A 19,192-nucleotide genomic window follows, 5' to 3' on the forward strand; every position below is an offset into this window, starting at 1 on the left:
ATGATGGCTTTGAAGTTTTGTCAATATTAAAATGTTAAGTGGTACATGCATTATTGGATAAAAGAAAACAAAAATCACCTCAGAAAATCATTTTAAGTGCACTTAGAGACAAAGACTTACTTTTTCAGGGAAGGAAAATGTGGTATGTGGCCCATATACATTACAAGCATGTTCTGGGAAGTGTGTTTTGAAATAGTAATATATTTTAAGATAAGATGAATAATTTTCCAGCATTACTGAAAAAGAATGAACTTACTTTGAGTTGAGATAAGTCAGTGTTTCGTAAATGGCAAAGGAATATGGTGGAACCATGCTCTTAATCTGAGTAAAGGAAATTAATACTTTGCAGATTGTGTAACCTATCAGATTGATACTGAGAGTGACAAAAAAACATTTTTTTTCCCTTTTCACTAGTGTGAAAAAATAATTTAGGAAGTACACTTTAAGGAGATATTATACATGTAGATTTTACTAGAAATGGGAGGAACCTTCATAGCCTCTGTATGAGTGGCTCTATTTGGATGTGTACGTTTTCCTAAGCATTTGATGGAGGATTGTTCTATTGCTTTGTAAAAGAATTTTATGACATTGAATTTGTATTGATGGTTTTTAATCCTTCAAAGTACTAAGATAGACTCTGCAATGTAATCTAAGAACTATAATAAAAAGTTTATTCTGCCTAGTGTCTCTGTATCGTAGATGGATTTATTATCTTATCCAGCACAAAGTACTTTAGTTCTTCATTACTGTGCATGGGCAAACAGTAGTTATGATGTTCAAATGAGTAACTGTAATAACAGATTATCACTTTGCTTGTTTCAGTTCTCTTGAATTATTGGATATTCAGTTTCAGAAAGTATTTCTAAATTATTCAGTAAAAATGATTTATAAATAATATTACTTGTGTATTTGAGCTAAAGTAGTTGATGTCTCTCTTTGATTGATCTTTTCATTTACTCATTCACCAAATATTTATTGAATTCCCTCTCTATGTCAGGGGTTATACTAGATGCTGGAAATAGGATATCTTGAGATTTGTTTGTTTGTTTGTTTGTTTTTTCTAGATAGAAGTTGGTTTTGGTTAATTTATATGCTTAATTCCAGAAGTCAGCTCCAGCTTCTAGTACCCAAATTGATGTTAGACAAAAATGTATAGCTTTGTGTAGAAGAAAATTTTGGTCTCGAAGGAAAGAAACATTGGGAAATTAAAGACCTATCATAATGTCCAGTAAGGCTTTGCCAGTAGAACAGAGCTGCCTTTTTTGATTAAACAGTCTGTGAAAAAGCCTCCAGAAGAAATCCTATAAGTAGGAAGTCATGTATAGGAAACTGATGAACTATGCAATTTTTTTCATCCTTTCTTCCTGTTGGACAGCTTAAGCAACATTCAGCAAAATCAAGAATTATTTGGATTTTAATGGATTTCACTGCCTTCAGCACAAAGATCTTTAAGTCTTTATCACTTGATATTATCTCAGTGGGTATGTTTGTAGTTAACTTTCAAAGTTCAAATCAGAGATATTTGATGTTTGCAATTTATTTTCCATTCCCCCTTTTCAAATATACTGAGGTGAGCGTAATTTTCATAGTGCTTATTAGGCTCTCTTACAAATTTGATTGGTCTTCACTCGATTGCTATAAATAAAAATCCCAATGTAATGCCACACTGATGGAATGTAAGTTAATGGTTAAGTGAGTGTTCCTACCCTCATACTGTCAGATGTGAGAATAGTGGGGCAGTTTTCCTACACCCAGGCTGAAGGAATGTTAATAGTTCAAAATAATCTCTATGACAGCTCTTCCCACTGTTTAGTTTGAAGAACTATGTTAATAGGCTTCACCAACAGAATACAGAATTTCTATAGAAACAATTTTTGGAAATACCGGGTTGGACAAAGGTACAGGTTTTTATTTACTGCAGGACATGTTGGCATCTTCACTGTGCAATCATGCCCTGTGAATCTCTGACAGAGGAGTGTAAGTGTTCCAGACTTATTTGTCAAGGACTCCTTGACAAATATCTTTTTAATGCTAATGTTCATAGTGTAACAATATGCTCATGTTTCTAATGTCGTATGCACTGTTTCCAAATGTATTGGTCAAGGACTTCTTGAAAAACGTCTGTCGTGAGGAATGCACCTTGGGGCTGACTTTAGGAAGCGTTGCCATGGTGGCAGTCTATAGGCTCCTAAGTCTACCTGATCTTTATCAAATTGTAGAATTCTAGACCAGCTCTGAGTGAGTTTTATGTAATTTGTATCCTCTGAGGTTATCCCAGGTAGATGTGACTTCCAGGGGTCTTGAAACAGAGCTGAAAAGAGCAGCAGTCAACAACAACAATGATAATAATAAGGATGATGTAATGATTCACAAATATATAGCATTTTTTTTTCAGAATGCTTTCAGATTGTGAGTCACTTTAGTTTTACAACAAACTTGTGATAAATTCAGCTTGTCATTTTTCTTTCTAATTTATGTTTGAGAAAATAACGTAGAAAGGTTGAAAAGCTTGTCAAGTTTTCATGTCAGGTTTATACTCCTTTGTCCTTACCTGTTGTACAAATAATGCTTTTCTAAGATAACACTTTGCATTGTACTAGCTGAGAGTTAAGATCTAGGTCAGGGGTCAGCAAACTGTGGTTCAGGGTTAGGCAAACTATAACCTATAATCATACAGACCATTGGGCTAAAGCTGCCCCAGTACTTGTTTTATTTATTTATTTTTTTGGTAAAGTTTCATTGGAACACAGTAATACACATTTGTTTATGTGTTGTATGTGAGTATTTTCACACTATAACAGCAGAATTGAGTGTTTGCAGCAGAGACCACATGGCCTGAAAATCCTAAAATGTTACTCTCTGGCCCTTTTTAGAAAAGTTTGCCCACTGCACATCCAGATCATGGCCTGAACTAGAGGCTCTATATAGATGTTAGAATGCCATTTATATTGTACTGTGTTTAACCATTGTGATGGTTAGTAGAAAACATGGAGGTAGTTCCCCCCAAAAAGAAACCTATATTTGTACCGTTAGTGTAAATGACACTCAGTTGTTAATTTACACACATCCCTATGCATTAATTACAGTTTTTAGCACACCGCAGTGCTAGCTGAGCCTGCATCCTTCACACACAGGGTTATTTAATTATTGCTGCTAGAGGCTTTAATCAAGTCCTTCTTATAGAAAACAAACAAATGATTAGCCTTTACATTGCAGGCATAAACAGGAATTTGACTCATGAATTTCCTAATTATACTGCACCATTTTGAAAATCAGTTGGCATTCAAATTCTTGCTGTTACTCTGTGTACAATTTCCTTTTGCAAGATACAAGTATAGGATAAAAAAATTGTTGTTAAATATGTTAAGATTAAAGTTAGGTTTAATTTAAATATTTTTTCCCTACTTGCTCATAAAAATGATTAAATTGAAGTAGGGGAGTAATTAGGTGTCAGCTGTATATCAGCTACATGCTACACATTTTATATGACTCTTACTAATTTATTCTTACATTAGTGCTATGAGGTAGGTGTTATTATTTTCATTTTAAATCTGAGGAAATTGAGGCCCAGGATGTGAAATGACATGCCCAATGCCACATGAGAAAGTAGTTTGTGATGGGGCCTGATTGGGACTCCTACTCTCTGGGCCTGGCTGTGGGCTCCTTGTATACTGACACAGTGCCTCAGCCACAAGTCCAAGGTCCATTCTCCATGATTTCTGTAACTGGTGCCTAAAATGGATCAGCTCTTCCCCCTGTTTGTTTGTTTGTTTGTTTGTTTTTTAATTTCCAAGATGCCCTTTTAGTTGTGCACAACAAACAAGTAAAATTCACATCCCAGCTTTATAGCGGTAGATTATCCTGCTTATTCTTTTACCCATGTGAAAAATCAATTCTGAAATAAGATCTATGAGCGTCTTTTTAATTCTGTCTAAACAAAAACAACCCAGTTCTGCATATTTTGAGTGCTGAAGCCAATTTTGATTTTGCCAGAGATACAAGGTGGTTCATAATTTCTCCTTTCTGTTTCCTTCCATCATTTGTCAGAAGTCAAATGCCAAAAGGTCTTCCACAAATAAAATTTGCTTCTTGAGGGATTCTTTAAGGAGTTCTTTAGAAGAATAAGGAAATGTACCTATGGGAAATTATTTCCTTTTCTGTACTATTTTCTAACATGTTCTTAGTGTCTTTGCAGCATACATTCTTTTCTGAGACTTATTTCACAATACATTCTTCTTTACTTTGTGTGGAAGACTGATCTCAACTAGACCATGAGCCTTCTTTTATTTTCCCAGAGCTGCCCTGAAGTCCTCACAGACAGGAGTTTTTATTGAGATGATTGCTTCTCATTTAGATCTTTATAAGGACAGTGGGATATTTCCTAAGCCATGATTCTCTTACTTACATGGTGGAGGTTACTCTTGGTTAGGGTCATAATCCAGTCCTAGGTTTTATAGAATATTTCTACTGTTACAGAAGATTCTTTTGGACAGTCCTGGTTTAGAAAGTTGCATAAAAATGTCCTTAGACTCTATGTCTTGTTGCTAATGACATTTATGTATTAGTAGCTTATCCACTCCAAGGTCTCACTTTTTCATGTATAAAATGTAAAACAAAAACAAAAACAAACAAAAACAATCACATGGGCACTCCACCTGTACTCGATGCAGACAAATTTTAAATGGTATACTTGCAAATTTTGTTAGATGTGTTTTCAGATGCTCCTTTTTTTGGTAGGGGCTTAGTTAATTGGTTATTCTTTATCATTTTTTTCAGAACTTTCAATACAGGAATCTGTTGGGAAGAAAATCAGAATTCTAGTTTCTTATTTAAAATTCATGTGAAAAGAAAAAAATGACCAACTTGAATTACAGTAAGGAGTTTAAGAAGTATGCAGCTTTGGTCTGATTTGGTAACCTTGGTTGTTATTGATACCATTCCTTTTAAAGTTTTGCTCATAGTTGTGACTCTGAGGCCAATAACCAAGGGTTTATCATGTGTTACAGAAGTGGGACTTTGGTTTAATTTCTTAATCAGTTGAACAAGAAAATATCCGTTCCAGTTTTAAAACTCTAAAATTATAGTTTTCTAAATACCATTGCACTTTGGGATTATTGTTTGTAAAAAATAAATTCAGTCAGAATTTCAGGGGCCGTAAGCAGGATTAAACTACAAATAGGAAATAATTACATTTCTTAGTGCATTGCATTTAAAGATATGCCTTGGATAGTAATGTCTTCACAGGAAAGTCACTTAAATATTTAGTTGAGTACTATATGATTCTACACAATGGATGATTCAGTTATTTCTGCCAAGTTAGCTTGGCAGATGTAAAAGCATTGTAGTCAAAATGCATCCCATTGGAACCAACAGATGTGTATCACATTTACCAGACTAGCATCCCTGAAGGTAGTATTTAGAAATGACTAAAAACAACTTTAAATTATATATTTCTCACATACATAATTGATGTAGTACTTTGAATTGTTTTAGTTAGATGGAGCATTTAGTTTAGTAACTACACATCAAGTACCGTGATGACCAATTTAAATGAAACCTGAGGTAATCGTTTTGACCAAAATGTGGAGAATGCCATTTTAAATAGTACCTTTCTGATTTTGTAAATCCTTCAAGGCAAAATTGGTAGAAAACTAAAATTTATTTGAGACCATCGTAAAATGTCACTAGTCTAACCATTCTAAAGATTCACATTCTATCCAATACAAATATGTGAGCTTAACACATGTCATTATAATTAATAAATCCTATCACTTATTAAAATTAAGAAAAATTTAATATAATTTCATTAAAATCATTTTAATTAAATGATATTTTAATCATTTTAATCATTTTAATTAAAAATATTTGTTTTTATTAATATGTCACTGTAAGTGTATCATGAAACATTAGATTACATGCAGGAAACAATACTCGTATTTCACAGAAGCTGATTAAAAAAAAACCTCCAAAATAAGCCATTATTTTAGTGGGATTATCTACATTTCAATTTTTTTTTTTTAACTTAAATAATTTCCTTCCTACAAATAAAAGGCTATGAGCCTTTAGGGTACATGTGATTTATTTGCTAAATCTCCATAATGTAGAGGAAAGAGCACATAATTTGGGGTTTCATTTGTTCCCTCATGTTTATTGAGTGTTTACAGCATGCCAGGCACTGTGCTAAGAACCGTGTATAAAGTGATAAGAAAACAGAAATTATGTATGCCCGGTTGGATTTTGTTACTTTCTTAACTGACCTTGGCCACATCATTTTAATAATTAATAAGATTACACTTATGGTTTTGTGAACTTCAGTGACAGTTCTGTTCTGCAGCTTTGCCATCATCTTCTTCATAGTTAGACCAACTTAAGAAGCAGCAGTCCAAGGAGGAATCAGTTTGGAAATGTCTGATTAATGAATCTTGAGCTGCCTCAGAATAATATTTAAATAGAAACTAAACCCTTTGATTTACCCGGCCCAAATAAAAATGTTTCCAGTTGTTCAAATTCTTTACTTCCGATGTAAGAATATAGTAACTAAATTTGGCCTATTGTGGCAAGTAAATCTTGCTATGAAAAGAAACTTAATCATCTTCATCCCACATTGCTAGTTTCATAGAAGCTAAGCAGGAAATTAAGATCAGAAATTAATTACTCATTAAATACATTTATTAAGCAGCTCTTATATGTACACACTAGGCTAGCAGCTGAATAAAGGAAGAGGAAGAGAAAAGGCACGCTCTTAAGCAACCAATAGTTTGTATGAGGGAGCATTAATTATAATAATGTCATGGCTGACATCATTAAATAGGTATTATCTATACATGAAATATTTTACAATTTGTCATTATTGACTAAGTGGTTTTGCATTATTTTACTGCTATGAGCCACAGTCTCTCTATGGAAAAAGTTGACATTTAGCTCATGGGAAAATTAAAGAAGTGTTCTGAAAAAATTGTATCTAGATTCCTAAAACTGATTTGTGGTGGGAGAGCCAAAAGGAATCCTAACTGCAGGCTCAATGTCATTTCCTTCTTTAGGGAGAATGAGACGAAACATTGAAGTATTGTCAGGAAATGCCTAGATTCTCTAAGGATTTCTAGTTTCTTAATGATTCAGTGTTGACTGAATTCCAGTTGACTCTGACAATTCATTCAAATATTTTTTCCTCTCATTTTGTGAATATTTTATTCATATTTATAAACTTTAAAGTGGTTGATTTCATTATTTATATTGGTAGACTCATGTATAATTATCAGGTTTATTCTCTCAATCTCCATTCAGAATAGTTCCCAAACTAAGAGAAGTGTATTAATTAAAAAAAAAAAAAAAAAAGATGGAGTCATCTATTCGGTATTTTATTTATTTATTTATTTATTTATTTATTTATTTATTTATTTATTTGAGAGAGAGGTGGTGGGGCAGAGGGAGAAAGAATCTGGAGCAGGCTCCATGCCCAGTATGGAGCCTGATGCGGGGCTCGATCTCATGACCCTGAGATTATGACCTAAACTGTAATCAAGATTAGGACACTTAACCAACTGAGCCACCCAGGCGCTCTTATTCAGTATTTTAAAAAATAGTGACTTTTCTACTCTTTTTCCATCATGTTTTCCCACAGGTTGAGTATTATTGGCAACATTGCACATTTTGAGCATAATTTACCTCATACAGCCATAAGGTACACATATCCTAAACTACTAGGTACTGCCACGAGCTACATTTGCTAGCAGATATTAGCCATTCCACATACTGTACATATGGTGCAACTATTTTTTTCCTCAGTTATTGTAATAATATCAGAAATCTATTGGGTTTTTGTGTCATATTATTTTATGTACCAGTGAGTTTTCTCTAGTAACACAGGATCTGAAGTAGTAATGTCTTAATTGAGGCTGCTATAAGAAGGTATCATTCAGTGGGTGGCTTATAAAAAAACAGAAATTTATTTCTCACAGTTCTGGAGATGGCAAATCTGAGATCAGGGTGCCAGCATAGTCAAGTACTGGTGAGAGCTCTCTTCCAGGTTGAAGGCTGTGGACTTCTTATTGTATCTTTACGTGGTGGAGAGCAGAGAGGGGAAGCAGGATCTCTCAGGACTCATAAGGGCATTGATGCCATTCATGAGGGCTCCGCTCCGATGAACTCATGTAACCCTAATTACCTCCCAAAGGCTCCACTTCCTAATACCGTCGTACTGAGAAGCAGGGTTTCAACGTGAGAATTTTGGGGGGATACATTCAGTCCGTAATAAGTACTGAATCAGGATGCTGCCTCTGGTTTTGCAACACATATTTTCTTCTTTGAAAATAAGATAAATATATGGTTATGTCACATAATCTCTTTCAAGCCATTCTAATGCTAGGGTTGGACTAAGATGTGAGATGACCTCAGTAATCTGTAGAAATCAGCTGTCCTTCTCAATACTTAGTTCGCTTGCCAGACTACAGCTCTTTGGGATACCTAGATTGTTATTCATTAAGGTGTAGAGGCTATAAATATATTTTTGTTTTTATTCTTATATTGCCTCATTTCCCTTACTTTGTAAAAGTAGAGTTTGGATGTCACTAACCAAAAGTGAAAAATGACGCTTTTTGATAATAAAGTGGAAAATGTTCAACTTTAAGAGCGGCCTATATTTTTTAAATACTGAAAATAGACTTTCTAGGTCTACTCTAAATTTTTGTTGTGCATCTTACTCATTTTTATATAAAACATGTTCATCATTTCATCTCATAAATGTTTTTGCCATTTTTTTCCTTTTATTACTCCACAGTTAATGCTTCCATATTCAGAGTTATTTTTCTGTTTGTCCTCATAGTTTTTATTTGCTTACTCAATGATGCATTTGTTATCATGTAATAGCCCCTTAACAGGATCTTGGATTTTTATAAAATTAACTAGAAGTTTGAGCTGTTCTTTTTATTCTTTTATATAATTCTTTCCTGTTGTATTTCAGTGTTGCAGAAATCTTGATTCCTTTATTTGTCCGCTTGGTTTATTTTCCCGTAGGGTATTATTCAATAAGTATAATACCCTCTTATTCAGTAAGAGGCCTATTTTGCGGAAAGGGAAATCTTTGACTTATTATAATGTAAGAGAATTTATTATATGAGATTGTGGGATGGAGGGTACTCTTTACTAATCTAAAAACTGCTGTTTCTATTAAACTATTGTCTAGTTCACACATGAAGTCTATGACAAATAATATTAAATGATCTACTGGAGATACCGAGAGAAGTGGGGAGAAATCAGGAGAAAAGTTATTTAATTGCTTGTTTAATTTCACTTGAAAATTGAAACATATTTAGTATTTTCTCATTGTCTGTGAGGCTTAAGAAAAAGGACTTATGATAAAAGGGTAATTGTCCAGAGCTTATATTATCCAAAGACATTTTAGCATGAGAGCAAAATTTTTATTAGAGTTATTTTTCAACTTTTGTTTTTTATTTTAAGGTTAAAATGGAAATATCATATAGTTCTCCTCAGTGTACAAATTCAGTGACCATATCTAATATCAATTTAGGTGTCCCTTTAAAAATATCATTATGAATTTAAATTATTTCCTTTTATAAACAAAATAACAATCATATATATATATATGCAACAGCTTTATATTAAAAGATATTACCAGAGAAGTAGTAACTTATTTAAAACCCTTAACAGTACTGCGCAGTAGGACTTTCTGCAATGATAGAAATGTTCATAATCTGTGATGTCCAGTCTGGTAGCCAATGACCACATATGACTGCAAGACAAAATTTTTGATTTTATTTAATTGTAATTAATTTTAATTCACCTGTAAGTAGGCATACATATCTGATGGCTAACATACTGGACAGTAGAGTTAGAAAATAGTTTTCTTCTCTTCTAACATGAACAAACATGTAAAGTTAAATAAAAGAAGAGAGGGAAAAAATAGAGAAATTTATATTTAATGCTTATTATCAGTAAATATATTTCCAGTGGAGTAAAGAAGCAGTTATGTTATTATTGATGATACTATCAAGTATTTATTGTAAGTAGTTTCCTATTCTACCCAGATTAATTTTTTTTTCCTTTTTCAAAAAAAGATATTTATTTGAGAGAGAGAGCACAAACAGGGGAAGCAGCACAGGGACAGGAAGAAGGAGGCTCCCCGCTGAGCAAGGAGCCCTATGCGGGACTCAATCCAAGGACCCTGGGACCATGACCTGAGCCCAAGGCAGATGCTTAACCAACTGAGTCACCCAGTCACCCTTACCCACATTAACTTTTGTAGGAAAATATTTTTATTAAGAAGGATGTGAAAGTTTGAATTTGTTTATGAAAGAACAGACTAAATGGGTATGTGTGTATGTGTCAGAGAGATGGCACAGCTGCTTGTATGAGGTTTAGAGTTTATGAAGTGGTTACAATATCATGGTGTTGCCACCACACATTTTAAAGCAATATGTAATAAGTTATAACCTGATGAGATTATTTTGAAAATTAAATCTTCAGTTTGAAGTTGTTTGGGTCAAAAGAATTCGGACTTTCCAGTAATCAGAAAGCAGTTTACACGAATGTCAAGAAATAGTTATATTGCATTCCTGTAGTTTCATTTTAAAAAATAAAATGAACGGTTTTGTATGATAGAATTAACATTTCAGTATGTTTTATAAGAGTCCAAAAAAGAAATCTCTTCATATTTCAACATGTTTTCTTAAGCAGTGAATGGCCATTTTAGGAAAAGATAAGATGGGGAATTATAAGGCTACCTTAAAGGCTTATATTTGTGGTGATTTCATTTTACAGATCAGTAAATCAGCAGATAAAGGGTAGATTGTTCAAGCTCATAGCTCCCTCTGCAGCATGGGCTTGCATTCATATGGGCCTAAGTAGTAGATATTAAGACAAATAACTACATATATGAAATCTTCAAAAATACAGAATTGGTAGTGCCTGTGAACAAACTATTTTCTTCTTAGCCTTTAACATAAACTTATTTTATTTTATTTTTAAAGAAAATAGGAGTTTAGACAATCTTTAGTTTTTCTTCCTACTTGTCTGTTGATTCAAAGTTTAAAAGATTAGGACTTGCTGCTCAGTCCCCAGGAGGTTTACTATACAACATATATGTAAAAAGAATAAAAGTAATATTTTATCAGATTTGCATTTTATAACTAAAATGAAAGGGCCAATATACTTTGTGTGGCAAATGTGTACATTACGTAACCTTCCAAAATATTTGATTGGGAATGTAAGTGTCTTTTTAAAAAGGATGAAAAATTGTGTGTGCTCTGAATGAAATAAACACTTTCCTTTAAATTTTAAAAACAGCAAGAAATTTATGGATAATTTTGCTCTTACATCTAGTGGTTAGAATGCCCGCAGGTCAACACGTTTATGAACCTGGTCTGCTTTTTGCTATTAAAGTAGGGCGAAGATTCTCTAAATGTGCTTTTTTTTTTTTTTTTTTTTGGTCTGTTTGTTTTGTTTTATTTTTTTATTTTTTTATTTTTTCCCTGGAAAATAATTTTAATAGCACACGGAGAAGAATCCTAGGAAATTGTTTTTTTTTTCAGTGAAGGAAAGTAAACAGTATTACATTTTCTTGACTTTATGGAATCAACACATAAATGCAATTAAGAAGGAAATATTTTCCATAAAATATTTCTGTCTTCTTACAAAAGAGTCAAAGAAATCATAAATACAGTCTTCGTACTCCTTTATTATATTACTTAAAAAAAGTGATGCTAATTGATACATTTTGTTAATAGTTCCAGGAACGTAACACAGATTTAGTAGACATGCCAGCATTACCCTATATTACCCAAATTCTTTATGCTCATTTTCTTTTTACAACTTTTGAAATCCACACAAACTTGGACAGGGAGACTTCAATCATACTTTCTATACACTCTTAGCACCTTCTACTTTTTACTTGGGTGTCTTGGACAAGTCACTCAACCATAGCAAGTTAACTGAGGAGATAATATAAAGATTATATAGGACAGTATTTATGCAAGTACATTTAAAGTGGTAAGATGACCTAAGTATTATTTTATTATTTATAATTTCTCTTGAACGTTTGGAGCAAGTTTCTTGAGATCTTCATAACGTTTTCTGAAATATTGTATAAAAGTTACATTTACTCTGTTTTCTGCTTCCTTTTTTTTTTTTTTTTAATCATTGCTGTTGATTGATTGAAGTATAGTTGACACACAGTGCTGCACTAGTTTCCGGTGTGCAACATAATGATTCAACAACTCTATATGTTATTCTGTGCTCACCCTCGCCAGAAGGGTAACTACCCATCCATTACCATACAATGACGTTATGATGCTATTGACTGTATTCCCTATGCTGTATCCTTCATTCACATGACTTTTACATTCCATACGTGGAAGCCTATACCTCTCACTCCCCTCTGCTTTCCATGGATTGATTCTCATGAATTTAATAGTGTTTTAGTTTAAGTTGATATTACTACAATGTATTTAGGAGGCAGAGAATAGCATCAACTTAGGAATATTAGATTTAAGCATATTTAACTATTACTGTTTGACCAGTTTTGATCTGAAAACAGTAATTTCATGTTTCAACCTCAGGTGTTATTGGACTTAAATGATTTCAGGCTTTGGAGAAGCAGAAGAATTCTTTGTAACAATCATCCTCCTGTTGAAATGTGCTGCAGTTGAAAAGCTAACTAGATATTTGGTTCATTATAGTAATATTTTAGTCAACCACAGGAGACTTCTAGATAATTTTGTGTACTATCTCATTTATTTAGAAAAATAAACAAAAACAGTCCATGTCCTTTAAAATGATTTTCAGTGACCTCTATAAAACTTTAAAATTAAATTAGCCATGAATTATAAAATATGTAAATTTCTTGGGGTTTTTAAAATTTAAGTATAATTAATGTACAGTGTTTTAAATACTGAAAAAAATGAAAATTAAAAGCCCTGAAGAAGTGTTAGATCTTTTAATGGCCAATGGATTTTTTTCTTCTAGACTATTTGTTACGTACGCAAAGGTCCATTGAATTAAAGACAATATGAAGTATTATCTTGAAATAAAATTTCATTTTCCTTAAATATAAAGATATATGTATAATTAACAAGTCAGTTTTATATGAACCTTTTTCTATTCAGTGTATACAAATCTAATTTATTAAACTCTAAATTTAGAACTTTTTTTTGTTTGTTTGTTTACATTATGGTTAATTTAATCCTCTGTTTTCATTCAATGGCCCCATACTTAAAATACGTTTGCTTTTTCTCAGAGAAATTAAGTAGATTTATTTTAGACTGGTCTGAGAAACTATAGATGAGTAAAATCGAAAGTATTTGGAAGTTTAATTGAAAATTCTCTGCGATAAAATAATCAGTGAAAAAAAATTGTATAAATCTAGCCTAAGTTAATTCTCTCAAATGAAGGGCCATTGGTGGTCTTCAGCAGTTCACCTATTCTCCATGGTGGTGTTGGAGAACCCAGGACACTCTGTGAAGTGTTCTCTTCTGGTACCACACAACTAGAGGGTATTTCCCATTCATTTGTTCATAAGAAAAGTCATATCTGAGTACTGGCACATCCATAAAACCGTGAGAAGTGGTGGTAAATTGGGTAGCTAGATAGGGATATATTTAAATTTATTCTCCCAACTCTATCCAAGAACTTTCCTGCTCTGTTTTCTAAAATATGATGACTTCAGACTTTTAGAAAGGAAACACTCCTCACCTCAACCAGCTTTCTTTGAAGTTGTATAACAATGATTGAGTTTGAGAAAATACATGCTAACACTCTGTTCAGTTTTATCTGTCAATTTCATATTAGGAAATGTTTATTTCTAAGTAAGCAATAAAACACTAAAAATGAGTGACATGAGCAGAAACAGGGTAGACTGTTCTTGTCACAGTTTTTATGGTCACTCATATATAATGTTCTTTTTGTAAGTCCAGCTATTGAAATTAATATAGCAATGTTCACTCAAAGTTAACATTTGTAGGGAAGAATTGAAGCTATAAAAGCAAAAGAAAATCTTTGTCATAGTCCCCCATGAAAATAAAATTTGAAATTGTATTCAGTATAGTTTGTGTCGAGCCATTCTGTATATATTTTAATATGTTGACTAATAGCTGTTAAATTTCATCAGGTCCATTGAACAGCTTACGTACCAGAAGAATCTGCCATACAATTATCCTTCCTCTCTCTCATCCTTTTTCCTTCCTTCCTGTCCTCCTTACTTCCCCTGTTAACAGGATAGAGCATTTTGAATTGAAAGCCACGAACTTTGTAACAGAATTGGCTGCTGTGTGATGCAGAAACAAAGGCAATCTGCAACTTAGGAAAGTACTATTATAAAATATCTTTGAATAAATAAGTTGAAACTCATATTTTCCAACAGAAAGAACACTCTTAGGCAAGGTGAATTTCTCAGACCACTTCACAAAGGACTCATTAATTCTATAATACACTTGAATCGTAGTTTTTTTGTTTTTGTTTGTTTGTTTGTTTGTTTTTTTACCAAAAGTGTAGTTGGATGTTGCTCAAAATGTTCCTAGGGAAAATGTTTTCATGGTTCCAAGTGTGATGCCAGGAATGTCCTTGCTGCTGCAAGTTGGTTTACTTCTTCTACTTCTGAACAGTGAAGAGAGAGAAAAAGTATTTGCTATTCTAGTTGGCTCCCCTCATGCCCTAAGACTGGGATGGCAGCAGGCTGGGTGGGAATGTCATTTAGGTAGATTTAAAGCAGGTGGCTGAGGGCACCTGTTAATTTTTTTTTTTTTTTTTTTGAACTAGCCATTCCTGCCCAGGCTGTTTCTTTCCTTCCATAAGCCTCCATAATGTACCTTTTTGCTTCATTTGCTGTTTGAACTTTCTCTTGGTTCTGGCCAGCATTTCTCTTCCTCCAGCTGACCGCTACACAGATCCACAGTTTCAATGCTTTCCTCCATTTCCCAGTCCTTGAAGCATTCCCAGATGATTGAGGCTTTCTAAAGGCTTCCACTGTTAACACCAAAGGAAAAATAAAATAAAGCAAAGGTCCATCTGGTGCCACCATGGGAACCAGACTCTGGTATACTGGCATTGAATCCCCCGAATGAAGGATAAAGTCCTGAAAATAATGTGATGGGCTGGAAAGGCAAGGATAGAAGCTAGCAAGTGGAATGTATGTAAGAAGGAAGTAAAATTTTACTCTGTATTCCTCTTTCTGCTGGCCTGTACCACCCCCAGTTTCGTTGCTATGTACCCCACTTTGAATGGCATAGATCTGGGTGGGAAGTCACCTGCAGTAGAGGCAAATTTGCTGAAGGAGAGACGGAGCCAAAGAAAAATAAAGGGAGCTGGTCACAAGCAACTAGCAGAGAAGGAAGGAGGCCACAAGAGAGAAGGAATGGCCAAGTGGTGACAGATTCCTTTCAGCCAATTTTGAACATAAAATGTAGCACATAAGTTGCCTCTTGCTTTTAGATTTAGATGAAGCCTTTCATATTGCTAAACTTAAACGTTGATTATACAACAAGGAGTTACCTGTGATATGTTATATCATACTTTGATTTATCCACGTGTCATGATTAATTTCCTGATTTGCTTTATATTGAAGCAAACATATTTGTTTCCTTGCTCATTTTTCTCTTCCTAGAAGTATGTAATTAAAATTCTGTGCAAAGTACACTCATGATAAATTAAACTTACTGTCCTTGCATTCTTATAAGCTGGGGGCCAAAGGAAAATTTTTTGTGGAGATGTTCTTTTGAAGTAATTCAAGAATGTACAGTTTAACAGTCTGCAGCTTCCCTTCATGTCAACAGCACACAAAGTATTCATAACACAACGGATGTTTTGGTGCCTATTCTCATTTTTGTGAGGAAAACATGTTTTATCCCAAAGAAAAAGAAAATTTAAGATATCTTTTTCTTGCTTTTATTCCTTATTTTCACAATGAAAAGGAAAAAAAATGAGTGTGATCTTTATAGGTGGCATGGTCATCATAGTAAAGTTGATGACTAAGACTCACTTCATGTACACAGCAGGATCAGTCAGCGAAATTAAGAATCCAGGGTTTTCTGCAAACCAAGAGCTTTTCCCTAATTTGACAATGTCCACAGGTAAGGCTGGATGGACTGCTTTCTGAATTACACTAAAGCAAAATACACTGCTTTACCTTTACACTCTGGCATGCCAATTTTTACCTTCTCTGTAGCTGTTAAAAATCAAGATACTATTTGATTGCAAAGGATCTACAAAGAAAAAGCAAGAGTTGATGTTATGAGGAAAATTATTCTCTTTAAATGCAGTATTCTTTTATTTCAAAAACCAAGTAGAAAGGAAAGAGAAAAGAAGAAACACCTGGAGAGTGATTATAAGTGATAGAGCTACTGCCATTTATAATTGTGTGCAAATTATGGAATAATGTAGGGATCATCTTTAGGTTAACCAGATTTAATTTTTTTTTTCAAATTTATTTATTTTTTAGAGAGAACACATGTGAGCGAGCAAGTGGGGGCCAGAGGGAGCAGAGGGAGAGGGAGAGAAAGAATCTCCAGCATACTCCCTGCTATTTATAATTGTGTGCAAATTATGAAATAATGTAGGGATCATCTTTAGGTTAACCAGATTTTAAAATTATTTTTTCAGATTTATTTTTTTTTTAGAGAGCATGCGAGTGAGTGAGTCAGAGGAGGGGCAGAAGGAGAGAGATAATCTCCAGAATCTTCAGCACACTCCCTGCTAAATGCAGATGTGGGGCTTGATCCCAGGACCCCGAGATCATGACCTGAACCGAAATCGAGTAGGATGCTTAACCAACTGAGCCACCCAGGCGCTCCTAGGTTAATAGATTTTAAATTAACTAAAGCAAACAAATGGATACCACAGGGGTAGAATAGAATGATGCAAGTAGAGTTTTTTTTTTTTTTTTTTTTTTTTTTTTTTTTTTTTTAAGTCTAAGATTGAGTCTGAAAATATATGGAAAGTCAGTAAAGTCTGTTCTAAGCCAGCTTTCTTCCTTTTTTTATCCTATTTTTTTAAATATAGGAGTTAATATATTACCCTTCCTTTTATTCTAGTACTTTCTTTCTTTTTTTTTTTTTAATTTTTAAATTTATTTTTTAAGTAGGCTCCATACCCAACATGGGGCTTGAACTCACAAGCCTGAGATTAAGAGTCTCACACTCTATTGACTGAGCCAGTCAAGCACTCCTGATTATTTTTTTAATCTGAGTCTTATGAGACAGCCCATTTTTCTGAACTGGTCAAGTCAGGATTTGTTTACACATTGGGCATGACTTGAATTTCCATACAAGGGGTCCCATTAGTTAGCTGGTTCTGGATGGCAGGGCAAGTCCAATGGTGCCCCCTGTGTCCCTGTGTCTTAGTTAATGGTGAAAGAAGAAAACTCTCAGGGGATCAGAATCAATGACTTTGATTTTATTATAGCACAACTTCCTTTCCTTATCTTACTTAGCACATTTATAAAACTGGTGTTGAGCCTGGGCCTGTTTTACTTTGTTTTTCACTTTTCGTTCACTGTTAGATTTTCATGTAGCACTTTACCAAAAAAACTGTTTTTCTGAGACTGTGCTCTCACAATCATGTTTGCCAGTCTTTGTTAACAGGAGTTAAGTTGGGCCATAGTAAATGATAGACTATTTTGACAGTTGAGTCTCCTCTAAACTCCCTGATTTTGTTCTTGTGTCCTATATATTAAACAATTTTATTTTTTCAAGCAAGCATCTTACATGGGGAATAGAAATTCAAAGGGTGGTTAACATTAGACAGAAGTATGTCTTAAACATTGAAATAATCTATATCTTTGTGTAATTTCCAATGTAGTAAAATAGATCTTTAATATTTATGTCCATGTCATGCCAGAGTTGCCATTGGAAAGTAGCAAATTCAGTCTTAATTCCTTATTTAGCAGATAAACCAAACCAATCAGGAAATGAATATCACATACCAAATATTTGTCTTTTTTTTTTTTTGTTATATCTTTTAAAATAAACTCTGGCAAACCATGTATTTTGTATAGATTCTATTGTCCACATTTATCCACTAGCTATTTTTTACTATATGTTAGGACCCCATCAGTAAATGTGCCTATGTTGATATTTCAGTTTCCAGCTAATATATTTTAAACAATATTGATGATTTTTAATGCATTAATAACTTTAACAATTAAAAAGAGTTTTGCTGATCCTTATGAAATGGTACATTTGTAAGTTGTTTTTCTCAAAGTTCCTATATTTTGCTGTTGTTCTTTATAAATGCTTTTGATCAAATAACCATTTTTAAAATTACAGCTGATTAAATAAGAGAATGAGACTAGAAATGTCAACATGGCTATCTTTTATTACTGAAAATGTTTGATAAGTACTGAAACCTTGCTGTTGCCCTAGTCCTGCAAAATAGCTTTCTCTTCCATTTCTAATTGGATGCCAAACCCTGTGTATCGATAGTGCTTGAATTGTCTAGTAGTTACTAAAAATAGTTTAAATCCCATATACTTGCATTGTTTATGTGTAGGAAATACATGCAAAATCTGCTTGTATTATGTGTGTGTGTTTGTATATATACGTATATATGTGCACATATGGAAATACATGCAAATATATGAAAATATGTAAATATTATGTAGATTATATGGAAACATAAGGGGAAGTCTACCAAGTAGTGTCCTTATATTAACTATATTCATATTCCCACCCTAAACAGAAGTACTAAGTCAATAAATCATAAATTTTGCCTAATGGACAGCTCCCAAATGGACTTCTCTTGCAATGATTACTTTTTCTAGTTAACAGTTTTAAAAATTAGCATTTTTAACAAATTACGATAAACTACCATTATTTTCAATGAAATATGAACACATTATAAATAAGCCATATTATAAATTTTAGTTCCATATGTTTATGTTGTGTTTAGGGAAAGAAATTGAAGTATTAGAAATACTTAAAGGCCATGATGGTAAATGGATTACATATTTTGTACAAGTGGAGTATGTTTAAGTGAAATATCATGGCTCTTGGCAATGGACTTTGTTTTATCCAAGTCCAAATCAGAGTTTAGGAATAGACTTTTTTTGGAATTGTAAATAAATAAATAAATAAAGCTTTAAAAATAATTGCCTAGGAAAACCACATCAGCAACATGTAAGAATAATGTTTATTTTACACAGGACAGTGAAAAACTTTTTAAATTTCCTTGCTCAGGACAAAATTTTGTC

General features: G+C 33.3%; 1 protein-coding gene across 1 annotated transcript in view; it reads left to right on the forward strand.

Annotated features, from left to right (window-relative positions):
* Positions 1–19,192, forward strand: part of NRXN1 (neurexin 1) — a 1,086,056-nt gene that overhangs the window by 76,573 nt on the left and 990,291 nt on the right.

Source organism: Ursus maritimus, unplaced genomic scaffold (genome assembly GCF_017311325.1).
Source record: "Ursus maritimus isolate PB19 unplaced genomic scaffold, ASM1731132v1 scaffold_6, whole genome shotgun sequence".
NCBI classification, from domain to species: Eukaryota; Metazoa; Chordata; class Mammalia; order Carnivora; family Ursidae; genus Ursus; species Ursus maritimus.